A 14,901-nucleotide genomic window follows, 5' to 3' on the forward strand; every position below is an offset into this window, starting at 1 on the left:
AGCCCAAATGCTATCGAAAACATTTGACTCTACCTTTTTATCGCCAACAGAACCCGAGGTATGAGCACCAGAAAGAACCATTTTTATGTGGGGAGCTTTGGAACACATTAGTTACGTATGCTGTCGCACGCATTCCGATAAATAGGCGAGGAAATGCATTACTTTCACAACCGGCACAATTCACTAGAAATACAAAATATTGTACAATATCTAGGACTACCATCCGGATGACATAAAGTGGAATGACCACATGAAACAAATAGTAGGGTAAAGAAACGCCACGATGAGATTCACAGGAAGAATATTAAGGAAATGTATAGCGCGTATGAAAGAGGTGGCTTACGCAACACATATTCGACCGATTCTTCAGCATTGGTCATCAGTTTGGGACCCGTACCAGGTCAGATCGCTAGAAGAGATAGACAAGATCCGAGGAAGTGCGGCCCATTTCACTACGGAATCGTTTAGTCGGCTCGGGAGCATCACGGAGACGCCTGACAAAGTCCAGACGCTACATAAGCGGCGTTGTGCATCATGGACAGGTTGTCTATCGCAATTCCGAAGGCATGCGTCCTGAGAAGAGAGAGCACCATATTGCTAACTTCCACATACATGTGGCGTAATGACCACAGTGAGAAAACCCGAGGAGTTAGAGCTTACGCGGAAATTTACCGGCCATCATTCGTCCCCTCGCCATCCGTGAATGGAACAAGGAAGGAGGGGAACAGACAGTACTAGATGTACCCTCTGCCACAGACCGTACGACGGCTTGAGGAGTATAGATGTGTTTGTAGATGTAGGCAAGCGAAAAAAATTGGTCGATGTCTTTTACAGGTAAACATCCCAGTATTCGCTTGAAGTTTATTAGGATAATCCAGGAGGAATAAATCTGGATGATGGGACAAGCATTTGTACAATGCTATGCGGACTTCAAGAAGAATGTAATAATCCCAATTACAAAGTAGGCCGGTGCTGACAGGTGTGAAAATTATCGAACTATCTGTTTAATAAGTAAAGGCTGCAAAATACTAACAAGAATCCTTTACAGTAGAAAGGAAAATATCGTAGAAGCCGACCTCGGAGAAGATCAGTTTGGATTCCAGAGAAACGTAGGAACAAGCGAGGCAATACTGACCCTACGACTTCTCTTAGAAGATAGGCTAAAGAAATGCAAACCTATGTTATAGCATTTGTAGTCATAATGAAAACTTTCGACAATGTTGAGTGGAATACTCTGTTTCAAATTCTAAAGGTGGCAGTGATAAAATACAGGGAGCGAATTTGTACAGAAGCCAGATTGCAGTTATAAGAGTCGAGGGGCATGAAAGGGAAGCAGTGGTTGAGAAGGGAGTGAGACAGGGGTTGTAGCCAAACCCCCACGTTATTCAATTTGTATATTGAGCAAGCAGTAAAGGAAACCAAAGAAAAATTTGGAGTAATGATTAAAGTCAAGGGAGAAGAAATAAAAACTTTGAGGTTTGCCGATGGCACTGCAATTTTGTCACAGACAGCAAAGGACTTGGAAGAGCATTTGAACGCAATGAACAGTGCCTTGAAAGGAGGTTAGTAGATGAACATCAACAAAAGCAAAATGAGGATAATGGCATGTAGTCGAATTAAATCAGTTGATGCTGAGGGAATTAGATTAGGAAATGAGACAAAGTAGTAAATGAGTTTTGCTGTTTGGGAAGCAAAGTAACTGATGATGGCCAAAGTAGGGAGGATGTAAAATGTAGACTGACGATGGCAAGAAAAGCGTTTCCGAAGAAGAGAAATTTGTTAGCACCGAGTGTAGATTTAAGTGTCAGGAAGTCCTTTCTGAAAGTATTTGTATGGATTGTAGCCGTGTATAGAAGTGAAACATGGACGATAAACAGTTTTGACAAGAAGAGAATAGAAGCTTTTGAAATGTGGTGGTACCAAAAGAATGCTGAAGATTAGGTGGGTAGATCACGTAATTAATCGGAAGGTACTGGATAGAATTCGAGAGGAGAGAAATTTGTGGCACAACCTGACCAAAGTAGGGATCGGTTGGTAGGACACATTCTGAGGCATCAAGGAATCACCAATTTAGTATTGGGGGGCAGCTTGGAGGGTAAAAATCGTAGAGGGAGACCAAGAGATGAATACACTAAGCAGATTCAGAGACATGTAGGTTGCAGTAGTTACTCGGTGATGAAGAGGCTTGCACAGGATAGAGTAGTACGGAGAGCTGCATCAAACCAGTCTTTGGACTGAAGACCACAACAACAACAATGCGGAAGTACGAGTCCATTGAAGTATAACCAAAGCGCCACATAGCACGGCGAACAACGTTGATCAACCTAGTAATGGAAAGTTTACCGGTCACTGATTCGTCATCTGTTCCCAAGTTTCAGCGGCTGGGACCGGCCACCGTTAAAAGCAATATTCGCTCGCCGCCCATTCGTGCGCCCAGCCCCGCACGAGGCACGGTAGTTAGGTGGTTGCACCTGCGCTTGCTTCCTGTGGCGCGGAACTGCCGCCTCGCATTGTTCACCACGCACCACCTGCCACCTGACATACGTCATATCCGCCGCGCAGCAGCTGCACTCACGGTTACCAGATGTCGCTACTTTGTCACTTCGCGACCATTCCACAAATCACGTCCACGTCGTAGTTAACAGTTACTGGCCACTGCCTAAACTACCTTCGTCGAAACATGTACTAAGGCATTTCTCAAGTTGTTCAGCAGAACTATAGGGTTCACTCAATGATTCCACGAAACTTCGTGTCGGTTTTCATACAAATTCGAGAAAGTAGCTAAGAAGAACAGTAAAAGTTAATGCCTATGATAAAACTTGAGAGGCCAGAATCAAGATTTAAACACTATTTTATAAATTAACAGATGATTAAATATCAAAATGAAGTGTGGGTTACAAATCCCTTTATGATGAATGTGCGATCTTCGACCGTGACAGTATTAAAACATGAAACTCTTATTGAACTGACATATGATTTATCTTTGGAAGAAAAATGTAAATTAATACCTTCAGCGCAATTCTGGTGCAGTTTAAACCATCACAATCCTCAATTATCGTAAAAAGCGTTGATACTTTTTCTCCATTTGTAACTACGTATATGTACGAAGCATGGCTATCGACAAACAAATATCGCATCGGACTTGATGTCGAAACTCTGATGAGAATTCAACTTTCATCCATAAAGCTTAATATTAAGTATATCTGCGTAAATAACAAGTACCATTCGGCTCATTAACGTCTATATGTTCATTTGATTCTGTTGCTTTAAATGTAAGTTTCTTTAGGAATTTTTGGGTTAATTTTGAAATTAGTTTTTGACGTACATAATCTGTTTACAATAAAAACAAACTGTAGAAACTTCTGAAAGTCCCACGATGAAAGAGGACATTGAAAAAATGTTCTACTTATCGAAAAGATTAAGAAATCCTTACGCTACTTTGTTGTCAGTAAACTGACGATTTGGCATTAGGCCTATGGCCTACTGAAATGAATACTTTCCATCCACTGTTCTGCGATGTGCACGATTCACAGTCAGTCTGGCGGTTCTGTAGCATCAACAATAGGGCCGAAACGATTGTGGAAGGGGCGTATTCGGATAACCGATCTTTTACGAAAACATATTTCACTAGTGATCATAGCAATATAAAAAAACACTGATTACACACAAAACTGCACATACATTTTATTTTGTGCCACATGTCTTACAAATGATACAGAGAAATGACTGCATAACCTAATTTTAAAACTTCAAACTGGGCATTAAAGGAGGCCTATAGTTTAGGAAAATAAGACCGAAAAATCTGTTTTTGCTTCACAACTCTTTTTATTGCAACGAAATCTCGAAAACATCTTTAAGCCGGCAATTAGACAGCATTGCATTCTTCTTGTTGTTCTGATCATCTGATAGCCGACTCAAGGCAGTGATAAGCTTCCTGTCTGGATGGTCCTTTTCCTGCGATTGCAGTTGCCAGGCTCTTCCTTGACGACACGAAGTGTTGGTCGGCCATGACACTGGCAGTTGTTTCACCGTCCGTCAATACTTGATAGCCAGGGTGACCAACATCACATTCGAGCCGGTCTTGAACATTATATTTCAGTATCATCGTTCAAAACCGTAAGATTCTTTAATCAGCCGAGCCAATTGGTATATAAATCCTGGATTTTGATCTTTCTTGTGCGCAAGCTTCTACCTTCACTGTCAAATACACTACCATAGTTTTTATTGGATTCAATGTTCTTTCTGCTTACTTTGTTGTAGTATGGATTCACAGCGCCTATAAATTTTTTAAGTGATGTCACCCTGCTTTCAACTGTTAGAATTTTATTTTCGTCACTAAGCCATCTTCAAGCATAAGTTTTTGACGTACGCTTTTACATTAGGCAGAAATAACAACATTTCTAACTGCTGAAAGGAAGATAACGTCATTTAAAAACTTCTGTTTGGTGTTCGATATCGTTGTGTTTCCTCCATATTCGTGAACCAAGCTCGATCCACCAGCACCTTTCTTCAACTGGTCTAAAATTTTACGTTTGTCGGAATCACTAATAACAACGCATGTACCTTTAGTCGCCATTGCGAAAGGTGCAACAACACCACGTTTTGTCACAATTAGAGTTGTAAAACTACCATAGGCTGCCATAGACTGTCGTAAATAAGATAGACTACAGTAATGTTTCTAGTAGTGTTGGTCAGTTAAGACCGTAATCGCGTTACTTGTATATTTGGTGTGTTTGCATACTTACCGGGCTTACCCCATTTCGATTGCTTTGTTTGCGTATGCAGTTAGCTTCTTACTAAATTCCCCTAGGAACTAGAAGCGGTGAACTGTCTAGAAACTGAGTGAGGGTATATAAAGGGCCACGTAACGTACAGGAAATTTTTGTTCTACTTGGTTCTCCCCATGTCTGTTACTTAAGAATAAACGGTATTTACAGTAAAATTGAAATTATCAACGTTTACTGTAGGTTTTATTCAAAAATTGTTGATTTGTAATGTGAAACAGCAGGATGTTATAGGACAATAAAAACACACAGACTTATGAAACAATGGTAGAAAACGCAGTTTCCTCAAAAAGAGGTAAACTTAAAAAAAGGGAAACAAAAACATCACTTCAATACTTCGTCTAATTTATATAATACATTTGTCTGTTATTACTAAACAACTTTCGTACTTACCAATAATAGCAGGAAACCCTTGCCTTGCATCACGGTGAAGAACGTACTACTGAATACAAAATAATAACAATAATTGTGGTGTCACCGCCAGACACCACACTTGCTAGGTGGTAGTTTTAAATCGGCCGCGGTCCATTAGTACATGTCGGACCCGCGTGTCGCCACTGTCAGTGATCGCAGACCGAGCGCCACCACAAGGCAGGTCTCGAGAGACGGACTAGCACTCGGCCCAGTTGTACGGACGACGTAGCTAGCGATGCACACTGACGAAGCCTCGCTCATTTGCAGAGCAGATAGTTAGAATAGCCTTCAGCTAAGTCAATGGCTACGACCTAGCAAGGCGCTATTAGTAACATTAGCAGTATATTGTCTGAAACTACAGATTCTCACTTGTATCGCCACAATATCCAGATGTACCAAAAGGATGGATTAAAGTTAAGTACTCCAGAAGCTACGTACTTTTCTTTATAGCATTCATTACGTATCCTGTTTCAGACCTCACGCCCATCTGCTAGCTTAGCGCGTGCCTTTCGGCTTCCTCTCATTGTGTCTAGGCTGTCTTGTCTAGACACAACAATAATTATATAGATTTTTTAATGTTTGCGCATGTAAACTGTTCTTGCATCAAAAGTAATCGTTCTGGTTACATAAAAGTGCAGAAATTACACTATCAACTAATTTTTATTACTTATAAAATCCAATTTATATTTTGTAAGGATGTAATATTCACTCCGGACTATCTCTGAATGACGTTCGGTTCATACTACGTGCAAAATAAACAAACCAAAAACAAAGAGAAGTCATCCGATCTGAGTTTCTCCCTCACACATTCATTTCCTTCCCTGCAAATGATAACGATAATCATATCATTTGCATTTATGTACTCTGCCGAAACTACCGAATTGTAACTTTGGTAGAGTGCAACTCTAATCACAGTCGAAGGTCCAGGCGTCAAGATAGAACAGCAGCAGTGACCGAGCGAGGGGGGGGGGGGGGGGGGGGGACCGTCGAACCGACCAGCCCAGCGTCAGCTGAAATAATGTAGGGCGCAAACACGCAAATTTGAGTTTGCCAACTGGAACGCCTGCTGTTAATCGATGTCTCAGTTGGTCGGTATTCAGATAATCGATGTTGTACTGTACTGTTCTGTATCACAAATCGTAAGAAGCTCCAGAAATCGCGCGTAAACGAGCCTGTGTGTGTGTGTGTGTGTGTGTGTGTGTGTGTGTGTGTGTGTTTGTGTTTGTACATGGTTTGATTAAATTACTTTTACAAATTTTGAGAACAGGTTCCTTACACCAAAACAAGAAAAAATGTTCAGTAAACATGGGCTCTAGGCAATACCTTAAGAGCGATGAGGCTGTGGCTGTTTTGGATGCGTATGAAGTACCATGGATTGTCCTCGTCTGACTTCAGAATGCGCTAGGGCTTTACGTGAAGTTGAGGGATTGGGGTTGTGTGCGTGTTTTCAGTGTGTAAGCTTGTGTCTGGTGTTTGATGTGTGTGTTACTGGTACCTAAAGAGGCGTGTAAGGATTAATTTTGGGCGTTTGAGAGAAGCGTCTGGTGATTCATTTCGTAAATTTTGAATAAGAAAGTGGGGCGAAGTTTGCGCTGTTTCGTAAAATTTTGTGGATTTGTCTTGAATAAGCGTGTAAATGGTGGGTTCGTCTATGAAGTCTCTTATGTGTGTAACTTGGGGACGTATCTGCCAACGTCTGAAATGACACGGAAAACTTTGTTCTGGAGACGTTGTAGTCGGGACAGTGCTGTGTCTGACTCCACAGGCCAAACCTCTGAGCCATACAGGATGACTGGAAGTACGAGTTGGCGCCAGAGGAGTAGTTTGCACTCAATGGTTATTCCGTCGCCTTTCAGCAGGGGATATAACCTACAGGATAGGGCGCAGCCTTTGTTTGCTGCAGTGGTGAGGTGCCTGTTCCATGTTAGGCGTCGATCTATTTCGACGCCGAGCTAAATAACTGAATTTATACGAGTTAACTCTCTGACGTCAGTGGTGAGTTGACGTTCAGGGAGCTTGATTTTAGGGGTGAAATTGAGCGCCTGCCTCTTGGTAGGATTGATCTTTATTTTCTAGTTGTTGCACCACTGCGTTATCTTATCGAGATGTTGTTAGAGGTGGCAGTTTAGAAGGAGGAGCCTGCGACTGCTTCCGCATATGGCGGTGTCATCCGCATAGAGAACAATCTCTCCGCCACTCTGCCTAGGGATGTCATTCGTATATATGGTATAGTAGAGTCTCGATAGTTCGAGGTGAACGGGACCGGAACCACCTCGAACTATCGAAAACTCGGACTATCGAAATTTAAATGGGAAAAAGAAATATTATGATATTGTAAGTAATACAGGCCAAAATATGAATTTTATTAAAATAAAAGTATTTACACATGCATTTGAATGGGTAGAATAACAATAATTATTTATTTAGACAAGTAATAGTGAAGTGTCTTTTGTTTGGCGAAGCTGCAACGTTTCCTCGCGGCAACGTCACGCCACCGTCTCAGGAGCAGTAGGTCAGTTGGTGTCGCCTCAGGCTGTTGTTCCACGTAGCATACGGCGGCCTCGAGAGCAGCGTAGCCATCGGTGTGACTCATCATCGGTGCAGCCTCTGCCTCGTCATCCTCGTCACTCTCACACTGCGATGGAATGTTAACCATGTCAATTATAGAAGAGTCTGTCACTTCCAACTGTTAGTCTGAATTTAACCACTCGCCTACTTCCACCTCTTCTGCCTCTTCACACCCTGGCAATCTTCTGATTAAATTACTCAATGGTTGATCGTCCTCACCTGCTAAATCTTCAGTTTCTGTGTCTGGCATACTTTTCTGTAGAATTTTCCTCCATGACTTAGAAATTGTGTCTGACTTTATTTCGCTCCAAGATTCGCTAATCCAGTGCACGACGTCCTTCAAAGTCACTTTCTTCAAAGCTCCTACAATGCTTTCGTTGTCTTCGGAATGCAGGATTGACTGTAGCAATCGCCGTCGACACTTTTTTTTAGACATTCCAGAACGCCCTGATCCATGGACTGAATGAGACAGGTAACGTTTGGTGGGAAAAACAAGGCGCGGATACCGTCGCACTGCAGTTCTCCTGCATTTGGATGTGAGGACGAATTATCGATGAGCAAAATTGCTTTGCATGGCAGTCCCCTTTCTTTTAAAAAATTCTTGCAGTCAGGTACAGATGAGCTAAAAACCAGTTCTTGAAGATTTCCTGATTCATTCAGGCATTATTCTGATGTGTATAGACAATCGGGAGAGCTGAGATGGATACATTCTTGAATGCTCTTGGCTTGGCAGACTTCCCAATCACAACTAGTTTTAGTTAGTGGTTTCCAGTTGCATTTGAAGCTGCCATAGCTGTGAGCCGCTCTTTTTTTTGTGCCCAGGAGCACTTTTTTCTTCACAAGAAGCAAGCGTTCTGGCTGGTAACATTTTATAATTTAGCCCAGTTTCGTCACAGTTATATATTTGTTCATTAGACAAATTTTCGTCAGGTATGATTTTTTTAAACTCGACGATAAATTTTGAAATGGCCTGAGCGTCACCAGAGAGTTTTTCTCCACATACGTCTAGTTGACGCACTCCATACCTCTTCTTCCACTTGTCGAGCCAGCCCACCCTAGCGGCGAAATTGTCACCTCCTTCCTGCAGCTGGTTTCTGAAAAACAAAGATTTTTCTTGCAAGATTGGGCCAGAAATCAGAGCACCCTCCTGTCTCTGTTGGGTAAACCACGTGAACAATGCCTCACTTGTTTTTTCGAAGTCTGACTTCTTTATACTTCTTCGACTGAGAGATTCGTGTGAGCATTTCTGTGAAGAAAACTGTTCCAATTTAAGTCGGTTTCTTCTCCTGTCACCAACAGTAACTTCACCGACACCATATTAGAGAGCAAGTTTTTTTTATTGTTTCTCCTTTGTCAAGTCGTCTTAGTGCTTCTAATTTCTTTTTTGTTACAGCACTCATCTTCGTAAGGTGTGCAACGGAACACACAGTCAACAAACAAAACGACACACAACACTGTACAGTACAGGTACTGGGAACTACAGCAGCGTATGAACTCCCCAGTTATGATCGGTAGCAGCCGGCAGCAGTCGGGGTATTTCGTGCCATACTGACAACAGATGTTCGTGCAATAGGGCAGCGAGCTAATCGTCGGTGTTGATTGCATTGTTGTCTGCTTTGTCACTGAGCTGTACTCTCCCTACCTATCTTTTGCAATGATGTTTTCATTATTTGTCATGCCAGTAAAAAAAAGAAAGTAGATCGTTGCAACCCCTTTTCTTTTTCTTTCTTTCTTTCATTTTTTTTTTTTTAAAAAAAAGAGGCTCGGATTATTGGAGGCTCGAACTATCGAAACTCCGCTGTATAAAGGACAGGACGTAAAACCGAACCTTGCGGGACTCTTGTCGCAATCCGTCGTGTCTGTCTGCACTTGTCTTCGTTCCTTACGAAGAACAGGCGTCCTGTAAGAGTCAGTGATCCAGATTACGTGAACTGAGCACCCTATCTGATCTAGTTTGTAGATTAGGCCATCGTGCCAGACGCGGCCAACTGCTTGCCTTAAGAGCTATGAGCACTTGTTCATCTTCGATACTGTCAAACACATCGTACCCTTGCTATAAAAATGATGCAACTCCAAAATTTTCATTTTTAAAGTTGTAACTATGAAAGAGTTGCAGAAATGGAACCTGTCCAGAGCAGCAAAAGTGTTCTTCTATAATTTCATAATTTCGCCGTTAGAGGGAAGTTGCTTCAGTTTAATTGTTCGGAATAGGAACGTGCTGACGACAACAAAAACGTTGCATTGTTCGTTAAGTAGTAAATTCTATGGCGAACGGATCCTTGTTAAGAAGTTCAAAACTGTTTTGAGTTGTGTTGTTCATTTTGAATTGAAGTCACAAAAACCAGCACGGTATTTCTATTTGTATCGCTTAAGTCGACCGAAGTAAGCATAGAGAGGTGACAGTTTGTAGTAACTGACAGAAAGTCATCGAATAAGCCAGAAGTGATTTCTGGCGTTCCCCAAATGAGTGTTATAGGTCCTCTGCTGTTCCTCATCTATATAAACCATTTTGTAGACAATCTGGACAGCTATCTTAGGTTGTTTGCAGATGATGCTGTCGTTTATCGTCTAGTAAAGTCATCAGAAGATCAAAAGTAATTACAAAAAGATTTAGAATAGAGATCACTATGGTACGAAAATTGTCAACTGACTCTAAATAATGGAAAGCATGAGGTCATCCACATGAGTGCTAAAAGGAATCCGTTAAACTTCGGTTACACGATAAATCAGTCAAATCTAAAAGCCGTAAATTGACCTAAATATCTAGGGATTACAATTACGAACAACTTAAAATTGGATAGAACACACAGAAAATGCTATGGGGAAGGCAAACCAAAGACTGCGTTTTATTAGCAGAACACTTAAAAAATGTAACAGATCTACTAAAGAGACTGCCTACACCACTCTTGTCCGTCCTCTTTCGGAATACTGCAGCGCGGTATGGGATCCTTACCAGGTAGGATTAACAGAGTACATCGAGAACGTTCAAAGAAGAACAGCACGTTTTGTATTATCGAAAAACAAGGGAGAGAGTATCACGGACATGATACAGGATTTGGGGTGGACAATATTAAAACAAAGACGTTTTTCGTTGCGACGGAATCTTCGATCACAAGCTTTCTCCTCCGTATGCGTAAATATTTTGTGACGCCGGCCTATATAGGGAGCAACAGTTATCATAATAAAATAAGGGAAATCAGAGCTCCCACGGAAAGACAGAGGCGTTCGATGAACTCCTTGCCAGGCACTTAAGTGTGATTTGGAGAGTATCCACGTAGATGTAGATGTAGAAAGGTTAAGTAATTTGGATTATGATAGTTTTTGAAATTTTATTTCTGGGAATTTTGCGTTACGTCAATTTTAATAAATAAATTATAATGTTCCATTTATTGTTTTTGTCATGGAAAATTTGTTATTTTCTAATTTAAATATTGCGAGCTCTTTCAAGTAAACAAATTCCTTGATTATTGTGTGAATTGTATTATTTGCGATTGTGAATTGTTGTTATTTTGAGTTGCTTCACTATAGAAGAATTAACATTCTCTGTTGTGTTGGTTTTGAAGAAGTAGATTAGGACATTTTGAGATGTGTCATTCTTAAAGAATATATTCATCCTTTTCTGTTCCTTTTTCATGCCGAATGATGATGTTTTCGTCAGGGCGATAGCCTGTCATTTTGCAGGATAGTACATAGGGAAGGAATCTTGGTAATCTGAGAAGAAACCCATGAAATAAATACATCTGGTGAGATAGCAAAGGAAGACCATAATAAAATGCTCCGTGAATTTCATTGTTATAGAAATGCATCATCTTTAACGAATTCCTATAATGAAATAGGATCAATTGTTTCTGCTCCAATTTTGATAGCAATGGACATGACATTTATACTGTTGCATCCAGATCAGAAAGAAGATTGTTTAAAGCTTACTCTATCCGGTTTCCTCTGCCTGAAAACAAGAAGAAACATATTCAACATCTTGATAAAAACATCATTCCAAAGAACATAATAATTCTCATTATAATGTCGTTCTCATTGTTAGTTGACTATTTGAACTGCTCATTATCATTCCACGATTTTAATGTCAGATAACTGTTAAACTTGTATGACGCTTCTGAGTTTGTGAAAGGTTTTGTTAATATACATAGTTTCCATAAACGTAATGAGTCTGCGTCAATGGACACCAAGAGCCTATAAGTCAAAATTAATACTACACATTGTGCGACTTTGTTAGAAATAAAACATTGTTAATAAGAACATCAAAAGTGACATACGTATATGTATTATCGTAGAAAAGTATCAGAACTCTAAATAATAAAGCGCTATATGTCCGATAAAGACAATGAAAGTGACACAACTAAAATAAAGGGCAATTCTTTCGGATAAATGCTAGAAATTGCTGAAACTACATTTGTTCCTGATGTTATGTCCAATATCGGTAACGTTGGCAAATTTGTTTGTTACAATAAATTCTGATTGGGCATTAAAAAAGGAAGAAATGGATAATTAGGGATCCGTACCTCAGTAGGTAAAAACGGAAGCTTTATAGAATCATTTTATTGCCCGTCCGTGTTTCTGTCTGTCCGTCCGTCGTCTGACTGTTAAGACGCGTTTTTCTCAGGAACAGGAAGACATATCAAGTAGAATTTTGTATCCCGTTCTAAGGTCTATGGGGTCTCGGCGGAGGAAGAAATTTAAGCTTGTAAGTTAATGCAATCAAAAGATATGACCATTTATTTGACATATTTTGATCCTCGCAGCGAGACGCATAAAAATCTGTAGGGTACGTCCTGTTGACCAAGAGTCATGAAATCTGGCAAGAGCAAGGCTTCACACTACAAGTAAAGGAAAAAACCTTTCATACGGTTTCATGTAGACTGTTTTTTTGTGTACTTTCCCTATGCAACTCTGTCCTCATTAACGCGCATGCTGAATTTTCTGCTTCTTTTTTCATGCACCTAATTATGTCATTTTGTTGTGGTTGGCAGGAGAGCCAACACCGGGTTACTAGAGGAGGCCGAAAGGCACGCGTTTTAGCTCACGCAGGCTGGCGTGAGGTCTGGAACAGGACAAGGAAGTTAGAATTTAGAAAAAACGGATGTAGCTGGTGGAATACTTAACTTTAATCCGTAAATGGTGAACGTCGCTCTTGACGGTACATTATTCTCAATATCGATAGTAACTGGTAATGGCGATTTGCTAGGTCGTAGCAAATGACGTAGCTGAAGGCTATGCTAACTATCGTCTCGGCAAATGAGAGCATATTTTGTCAGTGAACCATCGCTAGCAAAGTCGGTTGTACAACTGGGCGAGTGCTAGGAAGTTTCTCTAGACCTGCCGTGTGGCCGCGCTCGGTCTGCAATCACTGATAGTGGCGACACGCGGGTCCGACGTATACTAACGGACCGCGGCCAATTTAAATGCTACCACCTAGCAAGTGTGGTGTCTGGCGGTGACACCACACATTGGTTTTAGAATTTGGTTTACGAAGTATGTTATTAATTTTATGGCGCCAGTCTTCTACAGCGATGGCCGTTCTATGGCGCCGTTTGTAGCAACTCCAAAAGGATAAGTTTGGTATCTTTCACTTTCTAACCACATATCTAGAAAGCAGTCAAAACACTAAGGCCTGGGGATATTCGGTGCCTGTGAATGTACCTCGAGGCAGTCGACACATACATCTTCAGGCCGTAGAAACGCCTGCGCAGCACACATGCGAATTTGTTGTCTCACTTCTTCATTTTCTATCTATTCATGAGTAAATTCTAGGTCTTGCACTTGTCTCCACAGAGACTTTTTCGTGTGGAAATAACATCCATGCACTTCGTCTGTCGGTGGTACAACTTCAATCGTAGAAATCGCTGCTGATTCCAAATCTACGGTCACGTTTGCAGTTTACACTCTGGAATATTTACCACCAAATTTCGGAAAAGACGGATGTATATCTTTTTTCTTTTGTGTGATAAAAATGCAAAGGCAACTGGATAGAAGTACGTCTCATTTGTACCCCGAAAGTTGGCGTGAATGATGTATATCTGCGAAGACTGTTTGCTACAGCAATTCAACGTACCAGCCATAAAAAGTCTTATTTAGTTCTTAGAGCCTCTATCCCTGCTCTTCCGCTGAAACCTATTATCCTTTCTCCTAACTTGTCGTCGCTCAACAGGGAACTGCTGCCATAGCTAGCAACTCTGCTTTGAAATCAATTTCTTCTCTTGTCTGCGGATCTCTCTCATTTCCCTTCGATTTTGCCCGCTAGCAGTATAAAGTTCTCTTCGTCGCTTGCTCCTCTGGCATTTCAGTAACAAAATCATACCATCGATTATGCAGGCAACCCAGCTCTTCTCAATATGTTTCGGAAATAGAAGTCCCTTTCTCTCATGCCCTTTCCTTTTCCTGGTTCAAAGCCTTTCTTACTTCCATCCGAGCGTCATCCGCAGCTCCACACTGATGCTCGAATGAAAAAAGCACCCTCGAATTCTTGGTTTTAAGCATTCCTTGGCAGTGGTTTACTTTTTGTCTTGAACAGCGCCTCATCACAGCCCAGTCTTCGTTCGTTCTCTCCATTATGTAAGAATAATCTTCATGCGGCAACACGGCTTATCGCGAATGGTCGTCGAAACTTCCATATCGCACGATGTCAACTCTACGATAGATAGAGCGGTACTAGACTGTTTAGATACTCAGCTACTGTGGTACAGTATGTCTATAGGCGCAATTCGGCCGTGTCTCGGGAGCAGGTAGTTTAGAGTAATTATGATGGTCCGGGCGCATGTAAGCCGTGACGCAAAAGGAGCAGGTGTCGGGCGCATATTTCACGTCGGAGATTTCAGTGGGCGCAGTTTTCATGGATTCGAAATGAAAGTAACTGGTGCAATACCCCGACTATGAGGATGCCCAAAAATACACCAACCAAAAGTCTGATATTTTCCCTAGTACTATTCGCAGCACAGGGTCGTGCTTGTCGTGAAAGGTAATGATTTCTTCGAAAATCACTCCGCGCTGTTTGTTTTGGATTGACCTACAGACTATCGTAAGAGTCTCACAATAAATCTATGTCACAGTATTCTCGGATCGTACTCTCATTAAATCTGTTGTCAAAATACTTATTTGAGCTTACTGGAAAAATAAGTGTGCA

This window comes from Schistocerca serialis, chromosome 2 (genome assembly GCF_023864345.2).
Source record: "Schistocerca serialis cubense isolate TAMUIC-IGC-003099 chromosome 2, iqSchSeri2.2, whole genome shotgun sequence".
NCBI classification, from domain to species: domain Eukaryota; kingdom Metazoa; phylum Arthropoda; class Insecta; order Orthoptera; family Acrididae; genus Schistocerca; species Schistocerca serialis.